The sequence below is a fragment of the Zalophus californianus genome, chromosome 13 (genome assembly GCF_009762305.2).
Source record: "Zalophus californianus isolate mZalCal1 chromosome 13, mZalCal1.pri.v2, whole genome shotgun sequence".
Lineage (NCBI taxonomy): Eukaryota > Metazoa > Chordata > Mammalia > Carnivora > Otariidae > Zalophus > Zalophus californianus.
This window is the reverse complement of record NC_045607.1, coordinates 38,278,166-38,291,414: the sequence shown is the minus strand read 5'-3', so window position 1 is coordinate 38,291,414 and position 13,249 is coordinate 38,278,166. Positions and strand designations below refer to the sequence as shown.

General features: G+C 40.3%; 1 non-coding gene across 1 annotated transcript; it reads left to right on the top strand.

The window, feature by feature from the left end:
• Nucleotides 1-5,303: 5,303 nt before the first annotated feature.
• On the top strand, nucleotides 5,304-5,376 carry TRNAE-CUC. The gene has a single exon. It is a non-coding gene; the product is annotated as a tRNA-Glu (tRNA).
• Nucleotides 5,377-13,249: the final 7,873 nt, after the last annotated feature.

Here is a 13,249-nt window from a genome sequence, read left to right as displayed (position 1 = left end):
TGGTAAAGAGCATGGACTTTGATCCAGGAAGAATTAGTTTTATTATTTATCTTCATTTAGCTTTGGTTTCTTCAGCACACCTGTTCATTAGATTGTTGTGAGGATTAAAAGAAATTTTAATTTCTTTGGATTAAAGAGCTTTGTTCAGTGCCCAGCACATACTAAGCTCTCAATAACTGAGTTTAAAAAAAAAAAAAAAGGAGGAGAGAAACACATATGTGCCCTATTATTCTGTTTACCATTAATTAAGATGCACAACACAGGGACAACTGGATGACTCAGTAGCTTAAGCATCTGACTCTTGGTTTCAGCTCAGGTCATGATCTCAGAGTCCTGAGGTCAAGCCTAGCATCCGGCTCTGCGCTCCGTGGAGTCGGCTTGAGATTCTTTCCCTCTCCTTCTCCTTCCCCCTGTGCTCCTCCCCCCACCACTTGCTTGTGCACTCATGCGCACACGCGTGCATGTGCTCGCTCTCTTTCTCTTTCTCTCAAATAAATAAATAAATAAAATCTTTTTTAAAAAAGAAGATTCACAACACATTATTAGGGTGGAAAAATGTAATACCTGTAATACAGATGCTAATTTTGCCTATGGGCAGCAAACATTTCCAAATTGTATGAAAATGCCTAATAAGAAACAAGTGAATAATCCAATCATAAGCTCTTCCTTTCCCTTGATTGTAAATGTCTAAGAAAAAAAGAAAATGTCTAAGAAAATGAGTACACACAATAGTGACTAGTATCCCAGCAATTAACAATTAACTAAGTCAGCAATTACAGCAAAAACTCAACTCCATCAACTAAGGCAACATTCTGAAAAGAGGAAAGAAATGTATTTTTTTAAAGATTTTATTTATTTGTCAAAGAAAGAAAGAGAGCGTGAGAGAGCACAAGCAGGGGGAATGGCAGGCAGAGGGAGAAGCAGGCTCCGCACAGAGCAGGGAGCCCGATGGGGGGCTGGATCCCAAGACCCCAGGATCATGACCTGAGCCGAAGGCAGCTGACTAAGCCACCCAGGTATCCCGGAAAGAAATATTTTTAAATAAAAGATTTTTTAAATGAAAAAGAACCTATTTCCAGATAACAAGTAAAAAATAATCATAAGACAATCATAAGTAAACAAACCAAAGAGCCAGTGTGCTTAGAGATAGCAGAATTATTCTTGGTAAAGCTGGAAAGGATGTCAGAGTTACCCAGTGCAGTCAGCATGTTCAATGTCAGAAAGCCTTCCCTACTCCATATGCCCTTATCACTCCTCCCTCACTCTTTAAATTATCACCTGAAGTATGGGAAATGTATACCTGTACATCAAAAGTATTAAATAAACCAATTCAGCAGAAGCCCTTACAGTGCAGTTGGAAAACAAGTATAACCCGGGTCATGGGCTAAAGGAATAACTGCAGACTTGTTATCTGTTACTTATGTTTGAGGGCACATGGTTTGTTCTGTGATATACCAAAATCCATTTAACTCAAATGGCTTTAAACCACACAGCTATAGGGCAATACCTCCTGTTCTCTGCCTGGCACATAGTAGGTACTCAACAAATGTTAAAATCCATTTGTTTATTTATGTAGCCAGTATTTATTAGGTCCCTAATATGTCCCAAACATTATTGTAGACATCAGAAATAGAGCAAACACATTTTTAAATTTTTTATTTATTTTGCTGTTGTTTGTGTTATGAAAGTAATATATGATTATTGCAAAAAGTAAAACAATACAAAGACATACCAAAATTTTCTTTGTGGTCACATTTGGGATCAACTATTTGAAATGTTCCATGAACATACGGGGAATAAAGTGTTTCTTCTCTATTCAAAGGAAGTAAAGTCTTTCTCCTATATTCAAGAGTACATGTGCATACATGGGTGTATGCGCACATGCACGCAAAGTTAACTTATTACATTGTTCAATTCCTATATGTCCTTACTTATTTTTTTTAACTACTGGAGATGTCCAATTTTGATATGCACATACTAAAATCTTACTATAATTATTTTATTTATCTCACTAATCAATGAAAATTAAGATTAAAGAATCATACAATGATGAATTGAGATGCAAGAGCTAAAGTAATCCCTTTGTTAAGTACCACATGCATCAGAAAAACATTAAATGAATTATTAACAGAATGTCTATAGTTAAATACATTGTAGATTAAATAAGGTTGTTTTTTTTTTTTTTTCAGAAAAATCCTTTTTCTGTTGATGTCAAATTAAATCCCTCAAGCACAAGAACTACATATCAGATCATTTACTTCTTCTGAGTTATAATTATTCCTGGTGGCTCATTTTTAATGTTGGCTTTTGTATGGTTGAAAATGACTGCAATTAGGTAATTCTGTTAAAAGGACAAAAATTAGGTTTTTCTCTCAAGAAACAGAAGCCATATGAATACAGTGATGAGAAACTAAAAAGCAATTCAGGAACACTTTTAACTATAATACAAAGTCCTATTAGGCTAGCCCACAAACACGACTGTGAGCCAAGAGCCTACCTGCATTGTTCATCTTTAAAGGTCCTTCACTATTCTTTTGAACAACTCCTCTTCAGGTTTTAAATAAGGAGCAGATAATGTGCAAAAAATACAATTATTTCATGTGTATAGAATAGCCCCATCCAGAAAGCAATGAGCCACAGAAGGAGATGCCCTGCTGACCATCTTTGCTATTAGTCACATTGGTTTAAAGCCTCACAGGTTTTATGAGGATAGAACAGAAAGAAAACCTTCCCATAAGAAAGAACCCAGAGGGTGGATACTATAATAATGACAAGTGTCTATAATCATACAAAATGTTCACGTTTCATACAGGCATAACAAATGAGTTCATCTGCACCTGGCCAAATGACAGGGAGTTTAATCTTGAAGTGGACTATAGCTCCAAACATTTATGAAGTGAATTCACCTAAAATCTTCACTTACCAGATTATTGTCCCACTTAAAAACTTAATAGTTTATTTAAAGTAGAAACTACTGCTACAAGCTCTTATCTTTAGAAAAGGGACTAAGTTATTTTTCTTGAAATTCTTCTGCATTAAAAATAACTTGTTTTGTCAAGGACGTCTTATTTGGTCCTAGGGTATATTTGGCATCTACCAAAATTAATCTTTTCTTAAGACTGTTCATTGTTGTATAGTTCCTTATGTCATCAAACAAACAAGAATCTCTATGAATAGACTGAACCAAGTCCACCATTACGTTTCCTTTGAAAACAACTCTTTGCCATAATCATCATAGTTACTTAGTGACCTTCTACCAAGTGCTCTACCCTCATTACTTCATGTAACCCTGCAGCATAGATGGTATCTCAGCTGCTTTTATGAAGGGGACTAAGGAAATAACAAAACATGCCCCAGCCATCCGAATTACTGTCTTCACCTCAGCCAGGCTTGGTCATTCTCAACTTGCCTGCTAACACACCTTGACTGAAATTCAAGGCTCAGGAACCAGGTTAAGGGAGATGTTATGTGTGGATACAGGAGGAGGCACCTGGGTGTGAGGGAAGAGCTCTGTCTTCTGACTATCCAATCCCCCAATCCCCCACCCCCACCTTAATCTGTGTCAGGACCACACTGAGTTGTAGATTCCTCAAGAAAAGTGAAACTAAAGCCACCTACCCCATGGCCTTCCTGCCAAGGCTGGGGGCTGGCACAAACGGAGCTGCAGTACAGTTTATGTAGTGCCTCTATGCCCCGCAGACCATATTACCTAGACCTCAGCACAAGTGGGGAAAAAAGCTCATCTTGAAGGGACCAGTTTCTATTTCTCATGGCAAACCCAGCATGGGAATTCCTTTTGTCCCCAAAGACCTCCCTGTCCACACTACTCACCAACATGCCTGGGCAGCCTGATGCTCTCTATGTCCATCTCCCTTTCACCAATGAGTTCCCATCTCTTTCTCAAAAAGTAGATGCCCCTCTGGTGTTCCTGCCACCACCAGTAACTGAAAAACAAACTCTGCCGTTATAGAACACTGTGCTCAGTAGGTCAGCCAGACTCCTGGAAATGCACGCCGGAGTTTCAAAAAGATGAAGATTTCCTGGAGGATTTTGTGGTGTTTTGGAGAGTGCCTCTGGGCAGATCACACACTGTGACAAGTTCTTTCCAAATTATGACAATTCAACCGTACCTTCTACAAAGAGCGGACTTTTCACACTTAACCATCGGTGGTAGCTGCCCATGTTCATTTTCCCCCAAATCTTGAAGAGAGTTTGGGATTATGATACCAAGACAAATGCATGGTTTTCTGAACACTGCCCCTATTCCATGGTGCCTGTGAACTGACAAGCAGGCACAGACAGGAGATAAGGGAACTCTACTGATGGTTACACTGGCGTTGGAAACTGTTTGGCACATCCAGCCCAAGGAATGCATCCCACCCCTCCCACCCCCCACAGGTGTCAGAGGGAAAAAAAACAAATAGTTGGACAGGAAGTAGAAATCTCACACTCTAGTCTAAATTGCATGGCCTTCAGCTAGCAGTTTTATGCTTTGCCCTTGAAATTCTTTTCTTTAATCACAGATTCTCATTACAGGGAAGGAGGGAAGGAAGAAAGAGAAACTTCATATAAAAAAATTACCTCATCAGGTAATGCTTAAAAATCTTTTAACTAGATATCCACATGAAAAAAAAGGCGGGGGGGGGGCGCCTGGGTGCCTTAGTCGTTAAGCATCTGCCTTCAGCTCAGGTCATGATCCCAGGGTCCTGGGATCGAGCCCCGCATCGGGCTCCCTGCTCAGTGGGGAAGCCTGCTTCTCCCTCTCCCACTCCCCCTGCTTGTGTTCCCTCTCTATCAAATAAATAAATAAAATCTTTAAAAAAAAAAAAGAAATGAATCTAGACACAGACTTACACCTTTCAAAAAAAATTAATTCAGAGCAGATCATAGACCTAAATGTAAAATACAAAACTATAAAACTCCTAGAAGATAACATGAGATAAAATCTAGGTGACCTTGGGTTTGGTGATGACTTTACAACACCAAAGGCATAATCCATGAAAAAAAAAATAAGTTGTACTTCATTAAAACTAAAAATCCTTTAACTGGGGACAAAATGTTTTGTTGTACAAATAAAGTTGAAATGTGAATTCCTATCTTAAAAAGATAATGCTGAAGTTTAAAATCATACTAAATAGGGGAGCCTGGGTGGCTCAGTTGGTTAAGCATCTGACTCTTGGTCTCAGCTCAGGTCTTGATCTCAGGGTCATCAGTTCAAGCACACTGGGTCCCATGCTGGGCATGGAGACTACTTAAAAAATAAATTAATAAAATCATACTAAATATAAAAGATTAATGGGGGCACCTGGCTGGTTCAGTTGGTAGAGCATGTGACTCTCGATCTCAGCATCATGAGTTCGAGCCCCATGCTGGGTGTACGAATTACTTAAAAATAAAAAAATCTTCTAAAAAAATTTTTAAATAAATAAGATAAAATACTAATGGCAGATCCTTGCTCGGGTCTTATTGTTTCATGGTTGTGGTGCAGGTAAGGAGAAAAGAAATGAGAACACCCTAACACAATTACTCATTTATAAGAAGACAGGAAGAAAAAATATTTGTGAAACATATAAGGAACAAAAACTTATCCTAGGGATAACATGCTATTTCCACTTTACCATCTTGAACATATGCCTTCTCTGAGAGACACAAGGAAAGCTGATGGTTCAGGTGTTGAAATTAGATTAAATATTTCCTTGTTATCAACAGCCAAGGCCATCTCCGTAAGTCTCAGGTCCAACCCAGCATTCAGTTCACAGTCTTATATATTTCTGCTATTTTAAAAATTCAGGTCTCATTCGCTCTCCCCTTTTCTCCTGATACTTTTTATCAGAAGTCTGGGTTCCAGGCCACAAAGCTTTCACACATGAATCAATCTATAGAACTCACCCCCATCCCCATCCATCAGAAATGTTTCCTGGAGTCCAAGCAACATTGAAAGAGTAGGCCTCAGGGGCACCTGGGTGGCTCAGTTGGTTAAGAGTCTGCCTTTGGCTCAGGTCATGACCCCAGGGTCCTGGGATCGAGCCCCATGTCGGGCACCTCCCCACTGCTTGTGCTCTCCCTCTCACAATCTTTTTCTCTAATAAATAAATAAAATCTTAAAAAAAGAAAGAGTAGGCAAGAGGTTCATTCCAAGAACTTAAGGATGGTTCAATATTGGAATTTAATAGAACATGCCACATCAACATAACACTCGAGAAATTATGGGACCTCAGTGGCCGCTAAAAGACATTTGTAAATACAATTAAGAAGTTGCTAGGACAACAATTTTGAACAAAATGTAGTTGATGTCTCCATAAAAGAGACAGGGATTAAGGTTGGGGGCAAACAGAAAATCTACTTTTCTAGATCTAATAACAGGGAAATCAGATCCAAAATTTGAATTACCTTCATTTGTGTCATCCTCAGGTCCAACTGAACCTGTTACAGCTTGGAATTTGGTCTTGCAGGATGTCTTTCTGCCTCTAAAGGGCTGGAGAACTGATCTGACTCATTAAAATTATTAGCCATTTTTTGTTTTATCAGCTATTAATATAGGTAACTGAATGTTAATTGCATTCCCTTGTGATCTATTACTTTAAAAAATAAAATCTGGGTTTTTTTTCACATTCCCAAATATATATTCACTGTGGCTAATTAGAAATCTGCACAATATAACAAAATTCAAATTACCTACCTTCTCACCATCCGAGGCCAACCACTAATTAACATTTTAGTATATTTTCTCCAAGCATGAATTTGGGAATATAAACACTCTTGGTGTTTAATAAGGACATAAGTTTGTCACTGGTGTTATAACAATAATTTCTGTGTCCCAAACCCCTCAATGGGACATCAAAGGCTACTAGATTAAAGAGTGTTAACAAATTCTCAGGGCAAAAGATTAAACACTTATCTGCCCAAAGCACCAACAGCATTAGATGCCCTCCCATGGTAGTAGAGTAACTTTCTGTGTGTGGTTTGAAAAAAAAGCCCTACCAGATGGTTCAAAATAATCAGGGCCTACGGAATGCACATGCATGTGCATGTGTGCTCATACATGCATGCACACACACACACACACACACACTCATCAGTTGAGAACCTCCACCCTAGGAAATTCATGGATAACTGATTTGTTGAAAATGTTTGGAGAAAAAAGAAAATGTCTGGAGAGAGCGTCCATAGCTCTCACCAAATTCTCTGAATCTGTGATTCCTTCAAAATGTCAGAAGTCCTGGGGCACCTGCGTGGCTCAGTTGGTTAAGCAACTGCCTTCGGCTCCGGTCATGATCCCAGGGTCCTGGGATTGAGCCCTGCATCGGGCTCCTTGCTCTGCAGGGAGTCTGCTTCTCCCTCTCCCTCTCCCTCTCCCTGCTACTTTGCCTGCTTGTGCTCTCTCTGTCAAATAAATAAATAAAAAATCTTAAAAAAAAAAAATGTCAGAAGTCCTGGCTTGTAAAATTCTTTCCAATTCTAATATTCTGGCACTATTTGAGGCTGGGGCATTTATTCTGCCGGCTTAGAAGACAAAAGTCTTAGAAGAGCTGGAGGACAGAAGTGAAGCTGGGTTCTTCTATCACAAGGGGTTTTGAGGGAAGCTGACCCATGGAAAATGCACACATACCTCTTTACCGTCTCTGTGTATCATTTGTCTTGCTTTGACAGGGCTTCCTCTAATATCAAACCATCAGAGACTGATAACTATGTCAATGTAAAAATAACACCACTTTTCAAGGATAGGCCCAGAAGTGTCTGCTCCCAGTGCTACTCCCAGTTACACTTGTGATGAGAATAAGAGTTACTAATCTTGGGGTCAAATTAAGAAACGAGAGGAAATGAACTATCATATTTTCAAGGCCTACCATGCATTTGACATGCTTCAAGACCCTCATCTGATAAATCTCAGACTCAGGTCTCAACCCTGGCTCTAGCTAGTTATAGAGTCTAACCTCAGAGCCAAACAACCTCCCCTTGATGTATGTTTTGTATTCTTACCTATACCCTGGTTTTCTCTCAAACTTCTATCTTGATTAGGACATCAGTTAAACACACATCAGCCTTACTTAAAAAAAAACTTACATATTTTATTGTGAAGCACTGATTCTGAAACATAGAAGAATGCGAAATTAAGCTTTGGATTAGGAAACAGATTAAGAATTTCTTGTTCAAATGCTGCCATCTGGCGGCCAAAGATAGTAACCCAAAAAATAGACCTCCCCTTGAAAAGATATGGAAAACCCCAATAGCCCTAATCACCTGGTTTGCTAGCAAAGATTAAAATCTGGAATGTTATGCACGAAAATATTATCTAGAACATTATATGAGAGGATACTAACATGTTTATGTTCCCCTAATTCTGATCCATATGAAATACTTTATCCATAAACAATGGCAACAAGAGGTTTATTAAAATGTTTCTAAAAGCCAAAGATGCAGCCTCACCAGACACACCTGACAGTTAAATTCAGGTGCAAGAGAGAGAGTGCTGTTTTCTTCATGCTTTCAATGAAACATGAGGTTTCATTCACTCAGCAAAATTTTATTGGGATCCTATAATGTTTCAGGTACACTGAATTTCACTGAGTACTTGATGGAGAACCAAAAAACAGCATCTATTCTAGAGAACTTCATGGTCTGATGAAAAAAATGGGTCCCCAGCCTGTAAGGTTTGGCATCTGTACAGCACCTGGGCCTCAGCCTCAGAGGTGAGTATGGGCTAAAAGCTCCTGCCTGCAGGGTGCGCCTTTTTCTCATTCATGTTACCGGGACCTACTGTCTATCAGCTTCTCAGACAGATAATTCAGATAGGTAAACCTAGTAGGGTCTCTTCCTTAATGCCTGACCAGCCAGAGGGATCACATTTTAGTATTTGACCTATTTCCTACCCTCTCTCTGTCATGAACATTTTCTCTTTTCTGGGTTCTTGAAAGCAAAAATTAGTTTCTGTTCCCTAGTCACTCCAGGTATTTAGTAACCCAGAGAGTATTTGTGATAGCGGAATTGCTGTCCATAGTGGATAAGAATCCAGCTGCTCAACTGGCTTTTCAGGCATCCTTCAAAGTCCTCTCCTCTGCCCTGGCCCTGACCTCCTATCTCCAGAACCCAGCCAAGGACAGAGCAGCAAAGGTTGATGGTCTACTGGTGAACCACAACATGGAGGTGCCCTAGGACCCTGGCAACTCCAACCAGCATTTTAAGAGTATATGCTATAGTTTCTGGGGAAATTTCTGCAAAAGGTCCTTGGCTAGTAACTAATCATTAAATTTGAAAATACGATCCAGTTTTTCTTCCAATCAAGGCAAACTACGTCAGTAGTGGGGGCAGTGGATTGTGTCAACTTTTCAACTTGTAGTTGCCTTAAGTCCAGGACAGTTTGCTTCCTTTTCAGGCTTAGATCCCATGGCGATAGTGTAGGGCCAAAGGAGCTCCCAGCCTATGGGAATGATGTGTGCAGTCCACACGAGCAGTAAACAACTATTGTTTTGCAAACTGCTCCTCCCTCTTCCGTGAAATTCTAGTGTGGCCCTCCACCCCTCATCTCAAGATGGTCCTGTTACTTGAGATGGCCAGAGTATGCCACCCACCGAAGAGACACAGTGATTAGAGATGATTATGTGACCTAAGCAAAGAAGTCAGGGTGTTTTCTCTGCTTTGGCAGAAATGTGGAAGGGTGAGGGGTGGAGAGGATGAAGCTCTCTCACTCTGAGGCCCAAAGCTGTTTGTGCTGCACCTGGAGAGACACAACACAGGAAAGCAGAACAAAGAGATGAAAAGGGAGCCTGATGGTATCATTTAAACCCCTAGATTCAGCTATGCCCTTTGCCTCCCTCATGGGTCCAGAATCAGCATGAAGTGGGGAAAATGAAGACTTCTTTAAAAACTTACTTTACAGGTTAATGCATGAGTGCAAAGAATTTCTTGCACTTTAGAAAGCTCATCTGCCAATTTAGTCTGAGAAGGGGAAAAAAAGACCTTGAGGACAGAGCAATGGGAGCTCATCAGCTGAAGGCTGAGGACTCAAATCTTACAGGGAGGGACTTTAAATATAATCTAATCCAAGGCCCTGGTTTTAAATATGAGAAACCAAGACTGGAAGGGGGAAAGGGCTTGCTTAAGAGAATATTCACTGAGGCTTTACAGATCATATGGGGTTAGAGTCTGGCAGACGAGACTAGGATTGAGTGCTAGACCACCCCAGTGCCTGGCCCTTTCATGTTCATGCTTGTTTAATCCTCAACCTGGGAGGTATATATTTTTGTTCCATTTGACAGATGATGAAATTGAGGCCAGAGAGGTTAAATGACTACCGTATTGCCACACAGCTAACATGGTACAGAGCGGAGTTTCAGATATAAGCCTAAGGTGATTTTTTTTTTCTACTCTACGTTTACATGAAAAAGATATCATGAGGCAGGACAGAAGCAAGTGGGACTTAGGAGAGCAGCTGATCCTTATTCTCAAATAAGATGTCAGTGTCTACAGCCCCTGGCTGGCTCAATCAGTAGAGCATGGGACTCTTTATCTCGGGGTCGTGAGTTTGAGTCCCATGTTGGGGGCAGAGTTTAAACAAATTTTTTTTTAAAAGCTGCCATTGTCGGGGCGCCTGGGTGGCTCAGTTGGTTAAGCAACTGCCTTCAGCTCAGGTCATGATCCTGGAGTCTCGGGATCGAGTCCCGCATCGGGCTCCCTGCTCGGCGAGGAGCCTGCTTCTCCCTCTAACCCTCCCCCCTCTCATATACTCTCTCTCTCTCTCTCTCTCGTTCTCACTCTCTCAAAATAAATAAATAAATCTTTAAAAATAAATAAATAAATAAAATAAAAGCTGCCATTGTCTAAGAGGATCTGGAAAGAGTCGAGAAGAGGATTGCAATAAAGGCCAAGATCTGGTTTAAATTGCTAAATGAGCCCCTTAAATCTCCAAGTCCCAGCTGCCTTCTAAAAATTGAGGAAGTTGAAATAGATGGTCTCAAAATAAATTTATAAAATGGAACAGGCAAAAGGAGTTGAGTAGTGAATGGCCCAGAATCCTAGAGGTCTAAACTCCTAAACTCCTTTCCCACTGCTCCATGGTCTGGCCATTCCCTTCTCTGAGGTTTGGGTAGAGAGCAGCTGCTGACAAGGGAACACTCAGGCACTTGAATGTGTCTGATTTGATGAGTCATTCAACAATGGCCTACATAATGCTAATGCATCAGAGCACTAATCATCAGTAGACTCTAAAACCCAAAACCCATTCCTTGATGGTAGAGTTTGTTTGCTAAAAAAAATTAAAATAAAAATAAATGAAAAGACAAAGAGTAGATTACTCTAGTTCAGAGAGTCTAATAGAATTTGAGAACCCTTTTCTCCAGCTCTGACTTAAGATCTGTAATAAACTATTTAAGGTCTATTCTTCATGCTCTCATATAACGCATTCACTTGCTCAGTTTCAGGTTCCAGTTCATCTCTGTCATCATATCTACCTTCTCCTTAAGCAACAAAAGAACTTGATTATAAATTTGGCTTCTTGACTAGAGTTGAAATAACCACCCATATTTAACCATTGTATTTTAATAAAACTGCTGCCTGGCCTGGATATGATGGGGCTTAAGTAGAAGAGGATAGTCCCTAATTGGAGGAAATACAACTTGGAGTCACAAATATGAGTTATATGAATTTGTTCTATTTTTTCATGCCAGTATGCCCAGTACCTTGAGAAGACTCCATCCAATTGTAACACAATAATAAATCTGGGACAAACAGGCAAAGATCATTTTTTCTACTGATAATGTAATAATAGCCCACTTGGGAGAGAGGGTGGCATGGGATCTATATACCTTAATATTTCAGACCCTTTTTCTGGCCCCCCAAAATCATTATTCACATTTGCTCATCCAAAAATTTTATTATTCAAGGTCAGAGTAGCCTGGCTGAATAAAAAATGCTGAAATGGTCACCTCCCTCTTCCAAATTTCCCTTCATTATATCTCACATATTACTCTGTGATATAGTTTTTCCTTGGTTGCAGTTTCTTATCAAATATTCTCATTTTGATTTTAATATCAATATGCTAAACTACATAGCATTGTTGATTAGGTAAAAAATTTAATTGAATGTTTTTGCAATATCTATTTTTAAAAAGTTCACTGGGCACCTTATAAGTTTAATGTTCTCTAATTCTCAAGGACATTGGCTGAGGCCTCAGTGAAATCTCTGCCTTAGTCAGAGATTACTTATGGAGTCCAGCACAGTTTGGACTGTTAACATACTGTACCCAAGAGGTATTGCCACTCCCACTATCCTGGGATACATTCATGATGTAGCTGATCTATTTATGCAGATGACTGGTTTTAGTAGTGTAGATTCACTGCCTTTTAGATAGCTCATGGTAAGTCTGTCAGTCAGGGTTCCTAAACCCCTCAGACCTGCTGAGGATTTCTCTATTTCCCAAGATTCCTGTCTCCACGTGATGGCTAAACTAGAGCCAGAAGCCAGAAGGCCCCAGGATGTGCACATGCCAAAGGGTTGAGGGAGGAGCATTGAGATCAAAGGAGAGCATCCCAGGGACATCCTAGAGATGAGGTCTCTCCCCTAGTCCTCCATAGTGATCCCAGACACCTCCTAAAATCCCAGATGCATAGTGATGGCGTTTTTCTCCACAGCAGATGTTCTTAAGTTAGAGTCCACAGACCCCCAGGGAGTCTATGGAAGAACTTCAAGGGTACCTAAGATGTATATACATATACATTATTTTGGGGAGTGAACTATGATGGCCTTCATCATGTTTTTAACCTAATCTATGGAAGAATCTTCAGAGCTCTGTGGAAATCTTCAAGTTATAGTTACTGGGATAGAGAGAGGCAGTTAGGTCGGTTCTGACACAGTTCAGCCCTGAATCTCTGATATCCAGCCATATGTAGTATATGTGACTAACTACCAGATTCCAGGCTCCAGAAAACATCCCTGAGCCTGCAAGGACTCAGTGACCAACTCAACTATGATCTGGTCTCTGAAAGGACCATTTGTACCTGGATATCTCAGAGATAGAACCAGAAGAGGAAAAATAGTTTAGCTGAGTTCATCATAGACCCCAGGCCACACCTCTGAGACTGCCCTCTGAACAGGAGGAGGAGATAGGAATCACTGAAGAGGCCTTGCCCCTAAAAGCATGGGGCCCGAGGGCCTCCCCCCAGTCCCTGTAGAAACAAAGCACCAGTCCCTATAACCAGTCATTCTCCCTTATCTAATGCCCAAGGTCTCCCTGGATCCTGAAATAAAACTGACC